Genomic DNA, 13,589 nt, shown 5'->3' on the forward strand with positions numbered 1-13,589 from the left:
ACTTATGCAAGCCTGGGGAGGGAGAGAGACTAGGTGGGCATCTAAGAGGTCCTGGCCCTGGTAGCAGGGGTACAATTTGGAGCAGTGGGAGCTCAGAGGACCAGCTTTAGAACAAACTCCTTTTTTTTTTTTTGCCTTTAAACTCTCATTCCCTGACGGCCAACCCAATTCAGAGCAAAGACCCAAAAGCCAGGCCCCCCTCAATGAAAATAATAACTCCCAGCACCATGGTGAAGCTGCAGGCTGGGACTGTCCTAGCTACGGGAGTCAGGCTCTGCCTCGCCCAGCAGCAAGAACAAACTAGAAGTATGTGTCTGCAGAAGCAAGGCAGAGGAAGGAAGAATGTGCTGAGGGGAGGGCACTGAGGGGGAGCTGGAAGGTCCATGTGCCTCCAGGGGACCTGAGAACCCCTCAGGTGCTCACATGCACTTGTGCATCCCCTGGTCCTACAGGCATAGACTGCCCTCCTACCCCAGTCACAGCCCTCTTGCCTTTGAGCCACAGCATGGGCTCGGAGACTGGTGGAAGGGAAGGCCCACGTGGCAGATGAGCCTGGGTGTACGAGCGTGCGAGTGTGCACCCTGTGGAGGGTACCAGGCACCAGGCGCGGGGGATGGCCACTCAGAGCCTGGGGGAGGGGAAGCTCTGCACACTGGGTTGGGTGAGATGGAGGCGGAGTCTGTGAATAATGCTCCAGGGCAGGGCTGCTCCTGCCCTGGGCCCCACGCTGGCTCACCAGCAGCTGTTTGGTGAGGCTGGTCTGCCTCCTCCCACCCTGCACCCTGTGCAATGAAGGACGATCACTCAGGACACCACAGTAGGTTTCTAAAGCTAGGCTGGGAACTTGCTTATAAGAAACCAAGGGGGCAAATTCTGGGGAGGCTGAATCACCCCCAGAAGCTTCTGCAGAGTCCTTTCCGTCACCCCTACTGGAAGGCTAAGAGTGCCAAAAGCACAGAGACCCAGACCTGGGACCCACAGAGCAGAAAGGTCATTATCTGGGGTCATGAGGAGAAGAGTGAAAGATGCCTGGGACCCCTAGAGGAAGGTGGGGAAAGGACACACCAAGGCAGCAGCGCCCTAAGTAGTAGTAATAATAGTAGTAGTAGAATGATGATGATGATGATGATGATGATAAAATGCACCTGTGCCAGGTCTGTCCTAAGTGCTCTGCATATGTCCAGTTCCCACAACAGCACTGTAAATCAGCATGAAGCCCAAGCATGAAGCATTGTTATTTTAACCTCCTCTCCAGCCCCTGCAAGCTCACCCCTGCCTCAGGTCTAGCTGCTGCTGGTGGGGCTTCCAGCTCTCATACCCTACGCGTACATCACAGCCCACAACGCTGGACAAGACTGAGCCACTTCCTCTCATTTCTTGTGCCCCAGCCCCACTTCTCTGTTCCTCAGGTGGAAGTCGGCCTGTCCTTCCTCACAGCGAGGAAGAGGAAGGACGCCATCTGTTCCGAAGGCTGCAGACCTGTGGGCCAACTCCCTGAGGGTGCAGGGAAGAGGGTGTAACGAGGAACCTCTGTAGGCAGCTCACCCTGGGACCAGCTGCAGGGTCTCTAACAGCGGATGCAGGAACACTGCAAAAGGAAACCCACAGTCACCAAGGGGCCCCAGACAGTGCAACCCACTCTTATCAGTCTGGTTGTCTGTCCCGGCTGTATTCACTCTCCTTTCCGCTGGGCACTGCACTGTTGCAACCAATCCCTAACCAGACCCGGTGATACACCCCTGGACAGAAGACAAGGCAAGAGTCTGACATCAGTGACCAGGAACCTATGAGGCTTTCAGGAAGATCTGTGGTGGAAAGCACTGTTTCTCTATAGAAGAAAGCAATGTGCACCAAGAAAAGGAAACAGTGCTGAACCCACATATGTATTTTGCAGACACGTGAGAGAAGGTGCTGGAAAGGCCTCTGGGAGTTCTATGCTGATGGTGACACCATACCCTCCAGGGAGGGCAACTAGAACACATACAGCTCCCCGAGTACCCTCAGCAGCCCTGCCACATGCCCGCGGAGGGGACCAGGGCCACTCCCAAGCTAGAGATACTGCGTACAGCCATCTGAGAGACAAGACCGTTGTGACTCAAGGTTCCACAGGCCAGGACTAGCTTGGTCCCAGCAGCTGCAGGGGCTCAGCTCTGACCCAGGGATCGGAGTTGACTGGAAGTCCCTCCTGACCTTTATTGCTAAAACTCCTAGCTGCTGCTCTTACAACCGAGGCCACTTCCCACCCCACCAAGTCAGCACTAGGAAGACGGGGAGTCAGAGCTCATGCATCCCTAACCAAGGCAAAACAGACCTAAATAGAGCATCTAACAAGGCTCCAAATCTCTAGGCCAGCCAGTTCCCAGAGCACCAGACAGGCTATCTTAGGACAAAGTCTAAACTATCCTGCCCACGAGTCTTGCAGACTTTGGCTCCTGCCAGCTCTCTCAACCTGCCATGCTTGAGCCGTCATTCAGTGCTGTTCCTGCTTTGCTTCCGGGTCTTTGGCCAGGCAGCACCTCTGCCTAGGACACCTTCCACCCTTTCATCTGGCCAGGTCCTACTTGTCCTTCAGGTCTGAGACACTGCTTCCTCTGGGAAGTCCTCCCTCACCCCAAGGCTTAGCCAGGAGCTTCACTATGAGCCCACAACACCTCCCAACCAACCACCCCCCCCCAACACTCAGCACACTAAATTCCAGGTGCCTATTTCTATTTCTTTGTCCCCAGCAGACTGCAAGCTCCATGGAGCAGAGTTTGCAGACCGTTGTACCTTGGCATTTGGCTTGTATCTGCCTCTTGGGATGCTCATTCAAGACTGCGCCCAAGGTGAGTCAGAGCTCTGCCCGGGCAGAGGCACGACTCATGGCCCGCACGTCCACCCTGGGCTCTTGCCCAGCCCTGACTTCCAGTCTCTCTCCCTGATGCACATCAGAGATCTCCATGATGTCAAGATGAAGTGAAAAGGTCCCGCCTCCTAACCCCATCCTACCCCATCCCATCAGTCGCCTCAGGCCCTCTCCAACCCATCTGAACACAAATTCTTCTCTAATTGCTGGCCCACAGGCTACTTTGCCCCTTGACTGCCACTTGCTGCCCCACACCACATGCAGGTCAACTTGGGAAAGTGCCAGCCCCTCTGTTGTCCTGTCCAATTTTTCTTTCCCCATGGCTTCCCACCCTTACCTAGACCACAGCCAGAGAGACATGAGCCTGTGGATCTGTTTACCTCGTGCCCTGACATGGCTGGGCTTAAGACACCAAGGTGTCTGGCTAGGATGCAGGGGGTGAAGAGCCCTCCCTTCTTAGAGGAGCCCAGCATGGCCCAGCTGGCCCTCCAGCCCACACTCATATCCTGGGAAGTTCTCTCTCAGATACTCTGGGGCCTGTGGCTACAACCACACTAAGCAAGTAATCTGGAACTGACATCCTGGGCTAGCTAGAGTTGCCCAGGCCCTACATAAGCCTTCCCTCTGGACACAGTGCAATCATCTGCAGTGCTGTCTGCCCTGCTCTAACTGCAAGTTCACACCAGGCTGAAGGGCCCCATTTCTCCAACCCACTGGACACATAAGTCTTGTTTATAAAGGAGTTTGCAAACCAGTAAGGAAGGAGACACCAGCAACAGGGACAAGGACTTGCCTCTGACATGCCCCTGGGGGCGTGAGAGAGCAGGCCCTATGCTCTGCCCATTCCCAATCCAGAGAGTCCCCAGATTAGCACTTCTCCAGATTCAACTTCAGCTCCGAAATGCAGAGCCCATGCCAATAGAGTCTCAGGGGTCTCAGCCACCAAGCTGGTCAGGCTCGGAAGGTTTGGCCAGGGTTTGAGCTGGCAGCAGTCTGAGCTGTGACCATAAAAATGCTAACACCGAGGGGTGCCTGGGTGGCTTGGTCGGTTAAGCGTCCGACTTCGGCTCAGGTCATGATCTCGCGGTCCGTGAGTTCGAGCCCCGCATGGGGCTCTGTGCTGACAGCTCAGAGCCTGGAGCCTGTTTCAGATTCTGTGTCTCCCTCTCTCTCTGCCCCTCCCCTGTTCATGCTCTGTCTCTCTCTGTCTCAAAAATAAATAAACGTTAAAAAAAATTTTTTTTTTAAATGCTAACACTGAGATGCTTTTAAAGGGATATGTGTGAGAGAAGACTCCTTTGCCTTCTGAGCCACCCTCAGAGCTTCATTCAGGTATCTACCTTTATTGTCCCTCTCCTCTACTTCCAGCAAACACCCTCAGGAAGTCCATAGGAAGTCAGGATGTCCATGAGAGGCCAGGATAACCAGATCTGTTTTATAGGGGGGAAGCAAAGAGTCTCAGGCAGAGCCAGGAAAGGATCGAGCCTCCAGGCTCAGATTTTGCCCACACTAAGGGGACTGGCTGCCTCCCTCCTAGTCAAGGGCCACAAATAATCACAGGCAGCCCAGGAAAACCCCTTCCAACAGGATTTGGGAATCCCAGGGGAGTAAGGTAAAAACTGGCAGAAGAGATCAGCAAATATCCCTTAAGTTCCTTAAATAGCTAAACCTCTGGAAAGGGCCTCATGGGGATGGGTGGGGCCCTTGGTCTCCTTATAAATTTATGCCCTAAGGGACTCACACCACTGGAGGCTGCTCCAACCCCTCCCTCCCTTTGGAAAGGCAGGGCTCCCAGCAGGTCTAGGGCAGAGCCCTCTGGAGTCTGTGTCTGAGCCCCAGTGCCAGACTCTGCCCAAGACAGGCCAAGACACAGAGGAGCTCTCTCACAGGGGCATGGCCTCACCCTGCCTAGCTAACAACCACCCCCCCCCCGCCTCCTCATACACAACACCTGTGCAGCCCTCCAGGCTCTGGGAGACACAGAAGGGGCACAGTCCCTACCCACACAGAGCTCCCCCTACCCACACAGAGCTCCCAGTCTCATGGAAGAGAGACACAGAAACACACACTGATTATAATGCACAGTGGCCCATGCAGGAGCTAGGAATACAAGGAACATGTAACCTGGGGAGAGTTCCCTGACTCTGAGCCTCTGCCGCAGCTGTTCCCTCTGCCCGGAAGCCCTGCCTCCACTCTGACAATCTACCTTTCTTCAAGGCCTACCTCCTGCAGGCAGCCTCTGGCACACACTGTTCTCACCCCTTCTGAATCTTCATGCTCTTATTCACAGTAACCACTGTCCCATAAGGCTTCTTCAATTCGTTGTGTTTCTGCACCAAGACTGGGGAGGATCAGGGCCTGGGCCCAATGGAGAGTGCAGTGGGCTGGTTGTCAGATCACCAGGTGTCTGGTCCAGGAGCTGCGGCTCACTGGTTCCTGCCTTTGAGGAACTTAGGAGCTTTGGGCTGGGCAGGGGGGACAGGGCAGGACTAAGAAACACCTTTGTAACCAGCAACTGCCACGTGACATGTTAGCCACCAGCACTGACCACATGCCCAATATGTGTGAGTACTGCTCACTTGTGTAACCACTATTCCCATCTGAGAAATGAGAAAAGGTTGGCTCTGAAAAGTACCTTGTTCCAGGTCACAGCCTAAGGACACAAATGAGGAGCCAGGATTCAAATCCAAGCCTGCCAACTCCAAACCAGATCTCTAACAGACCCTGCTGCCCATCTATGGAGAGCAGTGGTTCTCAAACCTACCCTAAGCGATCGATGGGCTCCCGGGTCTGGTGAGGCCTCAGGGGGGAGGGCCGTGGAAATATGCAGTGCTTCATAAGCAGCCCACGTGTTGCCCAGATGCTGGAGTAGGGGAAGACTAGAGGGTCAGGGACTGGCACAATGTGGTTTCCAGGGACCCACTGCTCCTCCCTCCTAAAGGAGCTGACTGCCAGAGGGCCATACCCTGCCCAGGAGCTAGGAGGAGTCCCATGGAGCCCTGGATGGACTTTGCTCTCAGTTAGCCCTAGGGCTGACCACAGCTCTTAGAGCACCAGAGGCCCAGATGAATGCCATGTCTACTGAGCACATCCTATCTGTCAGGCATAGTGCTAAATGCATTGCTGGCAACATCTCATTTAACCCTCGCTCTTCTTGGTCCCATTTTATAAGTCAGAGATGATACACTCAAAAATATCTATTTAACACAAAAGAGGACAGTAATGGAGTGACAGAGAAACAAACAAAAAAAGACACAAGACAGAAATCAATAGCAAAATGGCAGACGTAAACCCAAACTTATCAATAATTATTTTAAATGTAAATAGATTGAACACTACAATTAAAAGGGAGAGTTTGGGAAAATGGGTTAAAAAAATAAAAAACAACCCATTGATCCAACTATATGCTGTTTACAAGAGACAACGCTTTAGATTCAAGGACACAGGCAAGTTGAAAGTAAAAGGAAGTCAGAAGATAGACCATGCAAACAGTAACCAAAGAGCTGGATCAGCCATGCTAATATTATGCTTATAGACGTTAAGACAACTCTTACTAGAGACAAAGAAGAGCATTTTATAATGATCAAAGGGTCCAGCCATCAAGAGGATATTACAATTATAAACATATATGCACCTAACAACAGAGTCCCCAATATACGTGAACCAAAAACTGTCGGCATGTTAGGGAGAAACAGACAACTCCACGATACTAGCTGCAGACTTCAATACTCCACTTTGAATGATGGACCGAACAACTAAACAGAAGATCCACAGGAAATAGAAGACTACAACACTATAAAGCAACCAGACCTAACAGATATCTACAGAACATTCCACCCAACAACAGCAGAATTCACATTCTTCTCAAGAACACATGGAATAGTCTCTAGGATAGATCATAAATTAGGCTATAAAACAAGTCTCAATAAATTTAAAAGAGTTGAAACCATACCAAGCATGTTCTCCAATCAAAATGAGATAGGATTAAAAATCAATAACAGAAGGAAATTTGGGGAAGTTACAGGAAATGAAGGTGATAAGTAACTTGTCAAGTTCTCCCAGCCCAGAACTGCCACTCCCTCAGACCATGGTCTCTACACCTTCTCCACGGCCCTAGGAAACTGCAGAGCTCAGATTTTTGCAAATGCCTGGGTAGCCCTTCTCCCATCCCCCACACCAGACACACACTGAACCTGACCCCAAGCTTGACCCCAGAATCAAAACAGCTGTGGGAGGGCGAGGCCTGTGGGGCTGTAACAGTTTGTTATGCAGCCTGTTTCTCCCCGGGAAAAAGGCCACAGGCAAATATTTTCACTCCCCCTGCCTGTCTACAGAATATCCAAAAGAAGGAAGCAAACATTTATGGAGCACTTCCCCCACGCCAGGCCCTTGACATACCCGAATCCATGCTTACAAACTTCCCATCTGGGCATCTGATTGTCTGCGTTCTAGAGGGAAACCGAGGCTCTGCCGTTAAGAAGGCAGAAGCAAGATTCAAATCCCTGTTGTCAGCCTTCAAAGTCCCTGGTCTTCCCATCATTCTTCCAGAAAAATCCCAATTCCACACTTGCTGTGGGCCTCAGAAGGAATGCTACACAGGAGAACCCCACTCATATGGGCACCTCCCCCCTTCCTCTTGCTCCCTCCCAGCTGCTGCTTTTCCTGGGAGCACTTCTAAGTAGAGCACAGTATAGAACACTCCCACCAAGACATAATCCCAGCCCCAGTCTGTCAGAAACAGGCTCCTCGAAAGACTGGGGATATCTGTTAAACCCCTGGAAGCCCATGGGGTTTTGAAGTAAGGGGGGAGGGCAGCAGAGGTGAGTTGGGAGCTGCAGGGTCAGTAGGATCTCACCCTGGAACAAGAGACTCCGTTCCACAGGGAGAAAGGTGGCTTGTGCCTCTCTTCAGAGCCAACCAGCAAAGCGGGGCCCAGCTGGGGAAGCTGAACAGATTCCAAATATTAAGGGATGCCCAGTGTTCACTCAGTCCAATTCCTCGTTCCACAAAGCAGCCCAGAGAAGGAAAGAAATTAGCCTGCAGATGCACATCCAGAAGCAGAGCAGGGCCCAGAACCAAGAATTCCAATAACAACGTTTCGTGCCTCCACTTAGGCCACACCTTTTGGCAAGACACTGAGCAGGCTTGGAGCCAAGGTGAAATCCCAACATCACAAAAAATAAGGCTTTCTCCTCCACCACCATCGCCATCTCCAACACTTCCAGAGGGTGCCACTACCATGGTGCTAAGCCCATGGCACTGTTTCACCTTCACAAGGTAGGTATTAGTACTCTCCCCCTTTTTCTTTTTTTTTTTTTTTTTTTTAGTGTTTATTTATTTTTGAGACAGAGACAGAGCATGAACGGGGAAGGGTCAGAGAGAGAGGGAGACACAGAATCGGAAGCAGGCTCCAGGCTCTGAGCCATCAGCCCAGAGCCTGACGCGGGGCTCGAACTCATGGACCATGAGACCGTGACCTGAGCTGAAGTCGGAGGCTTAACCGACTGAGCCACCCAGGCGCCCCTCTCCCCCTTTTTCAATGAGGAACTTGAAGGTCCAAGGGGTCAAATCACTTGCCACAGGAGTACAGAGGCAAGACAGGGACTGGAACCCACAGTCCTTTTTGCCAACTTCCTCCCCAGGGCTTCAGGCTCAACGTCTTGCTTAGTGGCTGGGACAGATGGCAGCAGCCTCGGGACTGCTCACATCTTCTCCCTGGAGAAGCAGCTCCAGCTGGCCTGAAAACCACCGTGGTGTTCTGTAAGCATGGCTGGTCAGGTAAGGTGGCTGAGAGAGGCCTGGGGAGGGGATGGCTTTGAAGATGAAGAGGCTACTGGTGATCACCACCACAGGGGACAACCTGTGGAAGGCTCAACATTTTCTGCTCAAGAGGAAGCCACACCCCTCCCATACTCTCCAACCCCACACCCGCAGTTGACAAACAGCCTTTTACAAATAAAGACTTGACTCTCCCCTGCTTCTCAGACATCCTAAATCCCAATGGGGCTCAGGCTCCTGTCCCTTCCTGGCACCCTGAAGTCTGGGTCAAGTCGGCTCCGTGACTGGGTTCCTACTAGTGCTGATGGCCTCCACCCAGGGCACTGAGCATCAGCCCCAGCCCTAGCAACCCACCTCTCTGCACAGGGCTCTCCGAAAGGTTTCCTCTCAAGAACTTGAATTTCTAAATAAGGGCTATTCCCTGCACGTACTAATTAAGGGAGACAGATAGTGCCCACCCCCTCCAAAGATCATTGGTCCAAATCTCTATTTCATGACTGATAAAACTAAGAGGTGAAGTGACTTGCTCAAGGACACGCAGCTGATTCCTTGGGTGGAGGTGTGGTCAGGGCCTCCCCAGGTAGGTGTTCTTACACTCAGCACTCCGTGGCAATGCCAGGTCCTTGATGTTTGGCTCATGCCCCCTCGGTAGGGAGGCAGAACAGGGGGGGGTCTGGCACGTGTGGTGTCCTTATCAGCCCAGGGTCTCCTGCGTGGTCAGCTCCAGAAGTGGCCAAGACCTACCGGGTGGCACGGGGTGGGCAGCGAGGGGGTGTCTTGCTGGTTTGGAGCAAAAGAGTGGGGACAATATGGCTCCCCAATATCTGCTAGTGACCAAGAAGCACAAAAACTTGCTGTCAGCAGAGGGGATGTCATCATGGCTGCCTGGGCCTCTTGGATGAACTACAAGGTGGGCACAGAGCCGCCTGCCTCATCTGCCCAACCATCCAGTCAATGCCGCGCCCTTTCTCAGGCCCTGGTCAAGATCCAGGGCCTCTGCCAAGTGCTCACACATTCCTTGCGTTTCTCCAGTCTCTGAGCAGCTGCTTCGGGGCCTTTTTTTCCTGTGTTGATTTATTCTTTATTGTTCCTGAAATACACCCAGAGGCCTTTGGCACTGGGCACCAGCAGAGCATCCAGCCCAAGCCCCAAGTCCACACCAACCAGATACTCTGAGACCTGGGGCAAGCCAGCTGGAACGATGGACCCCAGGGTCAGACCTCACAGCCAGGAAGGGAGACCCAAGTCCTAGAACCGATGTCAGGTGTGACTACAGAGGCTGGCATGTTTGGGGAGGAGGAGACACTTGGAAGGTCTCAGGGAGGCCAAAACTAAACCTTTCTACTCCTCCCATGCATGAACGACTCCCCCAGCAACCTCCCTCCCCCGCCAACACACACACACACACACACACATACACACACACACACACACACACACAGCTGACCCTCATGTGCCTGTTGCCCTCCACAGGAGGGCCTCGTGGCTCAGGCTGGGCTTCTGACTGCCTTGTGCAGTGTTTGGAGAGGGAAGCCTCAGAGGGGTCTTCCCCACCCTTCCCAGCCCAGAATATCTCCCTAATGAGCCAGTCTAAAGGTGCCTGAATTCCCAACACCAGTCCTTCATTCCAAGGGTCAAAACACTGTTCCCTCTGCACATGAAAAGAGCGCAGAAGAGTGTGAGCTGCATGGTAAAAAAGAGACAGGGCTTTAGGGTCTGACAAAATGTGCCTGGGCTTCTCCAATCACCAGCTTCTCTATGGGTCTGTTTCTCTGTCAGTAAATGGGTACACCATCTTCACCTCATAGTTACTGTGGGATTAGATGAGGCTGATATATACATGGAGTGCCCGGCACAAAGTAAAGGCTCAAGAAATGTGCTTTCCTTTCCCCTCTGCTGGGCGGGAGTAGCATCATGGTCAGTCTTCACCACCTCAGGAGGAACTGAATGGTGCGACTCAGTTATGCAGCTGGTTGAGCGCAGGGCTGGCCAGCATGAGCAGGACAAGGGGATGAGGGGTCCCAGCAATAGTATTGGGCTCTGCGGGCAGGCAGGGCCTCTGGCCTAAGGACCCAGGAGGCGCACACCCAGCACAGGCCTGGCCTGGGCTCAGCTGTCCCAGCAGGGCCTGCAGGGACACGGTGAGACGAGAGTCCCCACATAATACCTGGCAGAGCTTCCAGGCCCCTAATGGAGCTGCCACCCTCCTGGGCTCACTCGAAGAAAAGCATTCAAAGGGAAAGTGCCATCACCTGACGGAAGCTGGGGAGGGGTGGCCAGAGGACGAATGAGCAGGGACGCCTGCAGAGAGCAAGTCAACCTGCCCCAAGGCGACCACAGTGAAGGTCCCACAAGTGGAAGTGCCGCCTGGTTATTTTTGGCACCTCTTCTGCCCAAAGCCAGCAAGGAAAGGCAGCTGCTAGCAACATGGAAGGGCTGTTTATGCTCAAGTGTGCAAGCACTGATGCAGGGACAAAAAGAGCACAGCGGCCACTGCGCAGAGGGGGCCTCTGCCCCCTTTCTTCCTCTCCTGACTGTCCCTATTAGGTCCAATCTGCCCGCCACATAGTTGACATAGCGCGGGTACTTCTGCTTTCACTCAGATCCAGTCTCCCAACCACAGAACTCAAACACACACACACACACACACACACACACACACGCACACAAATAAATAACTATGGAGCCAGCTGGGGACTCAGCCACACCCAGGAGCAGGGACAGTACTCCTCTGGGCTCTTCCTGCACCGAAGCAGCCCTCCCACCTTCCGAACTGGGAGGGGCAGGGGCCAGGGGCCGGATGGACACTGGAGCAGCTCCTCTTCCTACCCGCCTCAGGTGAGAGTGGGGGCATGGAGGGGAACCTCAAGGAATTCACTGCCTCTCTGCTTCCCCATTTGAAACGCAAAGAGTTGGGACTAGATGTCCCAAAGTTCCTTCCAGCTCTGGGATGACTCCTGGGAGCTGGGGAGCCCAGGACTGTGACCCAGGGCCAGCTGGGGAGGTCAGAGCAAGATCAGGTCGGGAGAGGGATCTGAGCGGCAGTCAGGCAGTCAGGTACACTCCCCAGGAGCAGCCAGAAGGCTGGGAGAGGGAGGAGGAGGTAGAAGGGAAGAAAGGGGGAGAAAAGCCAGCGGTACACGCACTCTCAGGGTGCCAGTTATCACGTAAGCAATTCTGAGCTCTGGGGCCCTCCCCTTCAAGGAACTGACAAATTCTGGCAACAGCAGGCTGGATGGGGCCTCTGCCTGCCCAACTGCTGGAAAAAGCTGGGAATCAAAACCCCTCACCGTTTTTCCTTCTTCTCTGGACCCTATTTCCCCAGAGAAGTTGGGCAGCCTCACAGGGAACCCCCTTCTGGGTGCAAGCCTGGTATACTTCCCCCTCTTCAAGCTCTGGTGTGGACAAATCTTGCCCTGGTTGCTCCCCTCCCCCCTCCCTGAGACTCCTGGAAGCAGCAGCACTGCCTGGAAAAAATAACCCACGAGCTCCCTGCGGCTGGAGAGAAAGGCAGAGAGAACAGGGAGCACCTTCCCCAGCTGGCCACAGCACCGGGCTCCGTTCCAGGAAGAGCAAGAGCAGGAACCACTGCCAGGGAAGCCTCAGGCCCCCAGCCCCTCTCCTCCCCACCAGCCCCCGCAAACCACAGCAGGCAATCAGGTCCCTCGGGGAGACCCCCACCCCCGCCCCAGCAAAACCCCAGCTCTGTCTTGACATGTGGCAACTTCTTATATAATATGTTGGTGTCTCCCCCCTCCCCCACTCCACCCCTGCTATTTCAATTGGTGAAAGAGCCAAAGCGCTCTTTAGAGAGACAACTCCCACCCTCAGCTCCACCCAAACCTCCACTGAGGTCACACTGGGAGGCTTCAGGTGAAGCAAAGACAAGGGGACTTTTTCCTGGGCTGAGAAAGCAGCCTTCCTCCCACCCACGTGAGCAGTTCTGCCTGAGGCCTGGGCGGGTAGGTTCCTGAGAGCACCATCTGATCTCTGGGAAGCTGAGCCCTTAACCCTGGGCTGCAGGGACGGAATCCCTAGCAAAAGCACACAGGCACCAGGATCCGGGCCGGTCTAGATGACAGAGGATCACACAGCTATACCCACGGCCTAGGGAGTTATAAAATGAGCTTCATTCACACAAGCCCCAATGCTCTGGAGGAGGGCCCTCCTACCACAAGCAGGACAGACTTCATTTCCTCTTTCCTGGGAGGAGCAAAAGGCACACAGCTGGACTTGGGGGGAACCAGTGAAATGATAGCCATCGTCTGTTGAGTACCTACTGTGTGCCAGGCACTTTGCATGCATGATCTTGTTTAACCTTCACAGCGACCCTATTATCATCCTCATTTCACACGTGAGGAAACTGAGGCTCAGGAAGTTAAGCAATGCCCAAAGCCACACAGGAAGTAAAGAAGCTGGAGTAGGAACCCACGTCTGCCCAGTCCTCATCCCTGTGCACCTGCCAGGCTTCCTTCACAGTCACTGCCCGGGTTACTGTCCCCACACCATCCAGGAATGGTGATCTGAGTATGGGGGCGGAAGTGGGTGTGGACAAGTTTTGCCTGATGGCTCTGGAATCTGATGCCCCACTAACTGTCATCACTCCCAAGTGTGTGACTGTGAGCGCCCCTGTAAGTGTGCATGTGTTGGGGTGGAGGGAGGGTGATCTGGATTCCAAATAGAAGTTTCCAACACAAAATTATGCTGTAATGCTTCCGATTCATAAAATGAGCTCACAGTCTCAGGGTATCCTGAATGTTGCCTCAAATGCAAATGCAGATCCCTTAAGTAAGTGGAGATTTCAGCACACTCCACCTAGCTCCAGACCTGCGTGCAGTTTATTTAGTTCAGCCCCACACAGTCAGTCTCTACTGCGTAGGAGCAACCCCTCTATCGGAATGCAACCACTAGCTGCGTTTCCTGCGTGCACGAGTGCACGCGCATGCGCACGCTCTCACACACACAC

The 13,589-nt window shown here is 53.5% G+C and overlaps 1 protein-coding gene across 7 annotated transcripts in view; it reads right to left on the reverse strand.

The window, feature by feature from the left end:
* MIDEAS (mitotic deacetylase associated SANT domain protein) overlaps window positions 1-13,589 on the reverse strand; it is a 68,604-nt gene that overhangs the window by 25,849 nt on the left and 29,166 nt on the right. The window contains exon 2 of one of the 7 annotated variants that reach the window (XM_060620217.3): window positions 1,546-1,588. The exons of the other annotated variants lie outside the window; for them this stretch is intronic. The gene's annotated coding sequence lies outside the window, so the exon portion shown is untranslated. The remainder of the gene's footprint in view (window positions 1-1,545; window positions 1,589-13,589) is intronic. 7 annotated transcript variants of the gene reach the window in all.

The sequence above is a fragment of the Panthera onca genome, chromosome B3 (assembly GCF_046562875.1).
Source record: "Panthera onca isolate mPanOnc1 chromosome B3, mPanOnc1 haplotype 2, whole genome shotgun sequence".
Lineage (NCBI taxonomy): Eukaryota > Metazoa > Chordata > Mammalia > Carnivora > Felidae > Panthera > Panthera onca.